The following is a 5,987-nucleotide window of genomic DNA, read 5'->3' on the forward strand; positions in this document are numbered from 1 at the left end:
GGACTTGAGGATATGGGGAGGGGGAAGCGTAAGCTGTGACAAAGTGAGAGAGTGGTGTGGACATATATACACTACAAATGTAAAATAGATAGTGGGAAGCAGCCGCATAGCACAAGGAGATCAGCTCGGTGCTTTGTGAACACCTGGAGGGGTGGGATAGGGAGGGTGGGAGGGAGGGAGATGCAAGAGGGAAGAGATATGGGAGCATATGCATATGTATAATTGATTCACTTTGTTATAAAGCAGAAACTATCACACCATTCTAAAGCAATTATACTCCAATAAAGATGTAAAAAAAAAAAAAAACCAAACATAGAATTACCATATGACCCAGCAATCCCACTACTGGGCACATACCCTGAGAAAACCCTAGTGAAAAAGACACATGCACCGCACCACAATGTTCAATGCAGCACTATTTACAATAGCCAGGTCATGGAAGCAACCTAAATGCCCATCAACAGATGAATGGATAAAGAACATGTGGTACATATATACAATGTAATATTACTCAGCCATAAAAAGGAACGTAATTGGTTCATTTGTTGAGACGTGGATGAATCTAGAGACTGTCATACAGAGTGAAGTAAGTCAGAAAGAGAAAAACAAATATCACATATTAATGCATGTATGTGGAACCGAGAAAAATGGTACAGATGGACTGGTTTGCAGGGCAGAAATTGAGACACATGTGGAGAACAGATGTATGGACACTAGGGGAGGAAAGTGGCAGTGGGCAGGGTTGAGGTGACGAATTGGGAGATTGGGATTGACATGTATACACTGATGTGTATGAAATGGATGACTAATAAGAACCTGCAGTATATAAAAAAAAATAGTGAGGGAAGCTGTGTATGTGGGTAAGGTAGGAGGTCTATGGGAGCTCTCTGTACCTTCCGCTCAGTTTTGCTGTGAAGCTAACAATGATCTAAAAAAATAAAGTCTACTAATAATGTTGGTAAAACTGGTTTGGGAGAGAAGATGAAACATCCAATTTAAAACATACTAAGTTTGAGATGCCTAAAAGAGACACTTGCTGAGAGGGTGAAAGAGATACTGTTAACTCTGTCAAATAACACTGTTTGGTGTGTTAAATACTGTCATACTATTATTTGGTAGAAAATTTCCTATAAAAATACTATGGATACTAAAAAGTTATTTTGATCAAAAAAATCACCTAATTATTTAATAAATAAATTGGTTGTTAATGGCCCATTTTACAATATAAGTCCTGGTGACCAGGTATATACTAACCTGTCTTCTTTTCTGTATTAAAAAAGCTAACAAGCACATTACTGTACTATAGTTTTGCAAGATGTTGCCACTGGGGAAACGGTAAAGTATACACAGGAGCCCTGTGTGTTATTTCTGACAACTGCATGTGAATCAGTAATGATCTCAAAATACAGTTTAATGAAAAAAAACAATTAACCAAAGAACAAGGGGATGGGTGATAGGTAATAAGATAAGGAAATCCTGTCTCTTGCTCTGTGAAAGAATTTGACCTTGGAATAGCATTTTAGCTCTGTTCCCCTGGTAACCACCCAAGAAAGTATGTCAACTGTGTTTCTGAACAATCTTATTTATGTTTCTGACTGCCTTGGTAACATGCTCAAAGATTCATCAGCTGCATGATGAGGCAACATTGCTTAAGATAAAAATGACTCCTGATTGGTAAAGTGTATTTACACTGGGCAAGTCCCTTGCAGGAACCTTGGAAACTCAGCTCTTCTCATAGGCTGTTACAAGATACATTAGATCTGATAGGGCCTAGGGCTTCAAAGCCAACATGAGTCTTGCTTCCTTGTACCTGAGCTATCATCTGAAACATCTGAGGAGACAGCTGCTGAATAGTTGTATGCACCTCTGAAAAGACCACTCCCACTGAAGGGAAATATCTGACAAAGACCAGCTGTCACACTGCACTCCTTGTATCTATTCAAAACATAAATGAAACAATAAAATGGTGTGAAGCCAGCTGAAATTATGGCTGCTGGGCCAGAAGATACTTCTGGACACTTGGAGGATGTGGAAGATAATGGCCCCAAAGTTACACCTATCTAATCTTAGCTATATATTCTTGGATAGAAGGTATAAGATCTAAATTTTTCTGTATGTTAAGATGCATGGGTACGTTTATTAATCATAATTTTTTACCTTTACCTCTTGGGACAGAAAATGCTCACTTCAACTTAAAGACTATTCTCAGATTTGTCCTTCTGTGTGGGCCATTGTTACCTGGTGTCTGGAGGCCTTGAGAACACACAGAATCACATGCCTTATGAGCATAGTGCTTTAGACACAGGAGGAAAACTGTAAGGGGTATCTTGAAATCTTTACAAAATATATTCAGTGCCAGCAAGAGATTAATATGCCACAATTTGCTAAGTCACATTTCTTGGGCTGATGTATTGCTGAGCCAAGAAATGAAAGAAAGTATTAATGTAATGTCATAAATGATGTGAATGAGAATAGAATAAGTGTGGATTACTTGTTAGAACCGGATCAATTTTAAATGTTTCAAAATATGTGCTCCTTAAACCTAGCCAATGATTTGAGTCCTATAGCACAAGATTAGATTTGGGTTTCAATGTTATTAATTGGTATAGGTATAATGATATGCAGTACTGATTACACATGCATGTTGTTATGTATTAGACAATTCATTAATTAAACCTCTTATGGGAAAAATTGTAAAGATGATGTAAGGACTGGAACCATGGGGATGACGTGCAGTGTGACCCCTGAAGTCTACTGGTGGTAGAGCAAGCAGTGTGCTTCCAAGTGGGGTCATCTGAAGACACAGAGCTGTGCCACAGCTCTGGTACACAGCTGAGCAACGATGAACATAGCATATAGCGAGAATGTAGAGTCTGTGCTCAGGATAAATTTCTTTTTCTTTATTAATTTATTTTATTTTATTTATTTTTGGCTGTGCTGGGTCTTCGTTGCTGTGTGCAGGCTTTCTCTAGTTGCAGCGACTGGGGGCTACTCTTCGTGGCAGTGCGCTGGCTTCTCATTGTGGTGCTTTCTCTCGTCGTGGAGCACAGGCTCTAGGCATGCGGGCTTCAGTAGTTGTGGCTTGTGGTCTCTAGAGTGCAGGCTCAGTAGTTGTGGCGCACAGATTTAGTTGCTCCGTGGCCTGTGGGATCTTCCCGGACCAGGGCTGGAACCCGTGTCCCTTGCATTGGCAGGCGGATTCTTAACCACTGTGCTAGCCGGGAAGCCCAGGATGAAAGTTCTTAACAGCATGAAATAACTGAACTGAGTTTTATATCAGTTTTGATATGAATTTTATCAATCTGAGTTTGATGAAATTCAGCCAGTCCTTTCAGAGGCATTCCCTACCTACAGAACCATTGTTTGACACACCTAAATTCACCAAGGAATGTTTAGGAGCAGTTACTGTGGCCAAAAGGCTAAGGGATAGTTTAAAGCATCTAGAGGTTTAGTAAAATTTAATTTATATTTGGGAGAATAAGAAAAATAGCTCTGATGAAGGACATCCCACATCACTGCAATTCCTGACTCCCTTCAGATCTGCTTGTATCCTTTGGTACCAAGTAAATCATATTTCACAGAGACCTTGAAAACTGTGATAGTGACTTGAAAGAGACTTGAGCTGATACTTCACAAAAGAACATATACAAGTGGCCCATGAGCACCTGAAAAGGGTCTCAAACTCATTAGTCTTCTGGGAAATACGAATTGAAAGTACAATGAGATGCCATTATACACTCAATAAAAGGCTAAAATGAAAGAGATGACAGTACCAAGTGTTAGTGAACATGTGGGAACTCTACTACATTGCTCCTGGGAGTGTAAAATGATAAAACCACTTTGGAAAGCTATTTAATAGTTTGTTATAAAGTTAAACGTCACCTACTGTTATGGACTGAATGTTTGTGTTCCTCCCAAAATGCATATGTTGAAGTCCTAACCCCCAGTGGATGGCATTTGAAAATGAGGCTTTTGGGAAGTAATCAGGGCTAGTTGAGGTCATGAGGGTGGGGCCCTCATGATGGGATTAGGGCCCTTATAAGAAGAGACACTAGGGAGCTTGCTCTCTCTCTCTTTCCTGCACTCACAAAGAGATCATGTGAGCACACAGCAAGATGGCAGCTGCCTACAAGCCAAGAGAAGAGGCCTCAGAATAAACCCTACCTTGCTGGTGCCTTAACCTTACACTTCTCAGATCAGACTTCCCAGGACTTTTTAGCCTCAAGAACGGTGAGAAATAAATTTCTGTTGTTTAAACCACCCAGTCTGTGTATTTTGTTATGGCAGCCCAAGCAGAGTAATACACCTACCCCACAACCAGTTGTTCTAGCCTTAGGTATTTATTCAAGAGAAATAAATCGATGCCCACCAAAAGACTTGTGCACCAATGTTCATGGCAGCTTTCTTCATAATAACTTAGAAACAATCCAAGCGTGCATCAACAGGTGAATGCATAAATACTGTGGTACATTTGTGCAATGAAATACTACACAGTGGGACTTCCCTGGTGGTCTAGTGGTTAAGAATCCACCTTACAATGCGGGAGATGTGGGTTTGATCCCTGGATGGAGAACTAAGATTCCACATTCAGCAGGGCAACTAAGCCCGTGCAGTGCAACTACTGAGCCTGCACGCCACAACTAAGAGAGCCTGCACACAGCAACTAGAGAGGAGCCCACATACCGCAATGAAGAGCCCACATGCCACAACTAAGACCCGATGAAGCAAAAAATAAAATTAATGAAATAAATATTTTTAAAAGAATGTAAATTCTATTGATATTGGGTATTTTTTAAAAAAGAAAAAATACTACACAGTAATGAAAAGAAGTATCGATACACAGACCATAATAAATTAATCTCATAAATAATATGTTGAGGGAGAGAAGTGAGACACAAAAAAGTACATACTATAAGATTCCATTTATATGAAGTTTTAGAACTGGCAAAACTAATATACAGCAAAAGGTATCAGAAGAGTGGTTGCTTCTGGGTGGGTGGTTTTGAGTGGGACGTAGTTTGAGGGAACTTTCTGGGATAATGAGAATGTTCCATGTTTTATTAGGGGTCAAACAAATTTATCAAATTTGACGAAAATGTACACTTACAAATCTGTATTTAAAAAAGAGAATAAATGAAAAGACAAGAAGCTTCATTAACATGACTGTTTCAAGTTGTTGTTTTGGCCAGTTTGTGATATTGTGATTTATAATAAGAAATATATATATGATCTTCAACCAGTTTCTGGCACAGAGCTCCCAAAACCCTTGGGATTTCCTAAGTGGTTAAGAGAGATAAATGTGTCTTTTGATATTCATAACAAGCTCTTGTCAACCACACCAGACCTTATGTTAATGAACTAATTTTTGGAAAACACCTAAAGATGGGGGCAGGTTGCCAGGGAACAACCCATGTTATTAGAGGGTTGAAGTAGCCCCATCCCTGCTCCCCAATATCAAGGGAGGGAAGAGGGGCTGGAGAGCTGGAGATTGAGTTCAATCATCAATGACTAATGATTTCATCAATCATGCCTATGTAATGAAGCCTCTATAAAATCTCAAAATGACTGGGGTTCAGAGCGTCCAGGTTGGTGAACTTGTGGAGGTGCTGGGAGAGAGGTGCTGAGAGAGAGCAAGAAAACTCTGCATCCTTTCTCCATACCTTGTCCTATGCCTCTCTTCCATTGGGCTGTTTCTGTGTTATATCCTTTTATAGTAAACTGGTGATTTGGTAAGCAAAATGTTTACCTGAATTCTGTGAGCAGCTGTAGAAAATTAATCAAACTTGAGGAGGGGGTGCATAAACCCCTGATTTATAGCCAGTAGGTCAGAGTCACAGGTAACAACCTGAACTTGAGATTGGTGTCTGAAGTGGGGGTGGAATTTGGGGTGGTGGACAATCTTGTACGACTGAAGCGTCAACTTGTGGCATCTGATATCATCTCCAGGTAGCCTGTGTCACAACTGAGTTAACAGCTTGGTGGTGTTA

The sequence above is a fragment of the Mesoplodon mirus genome, assembly GCF_964341445.2.
Source record: "Mesoplodon mirus genome assembly, chromosome: 5".
Classification (NCBI taxonomy): Eukaryota; Metazoa; Chordata; class Mammalia; order Artiodactyla; family Ziphiidae; genus Mesoplodon; species Mesoplodon mirus.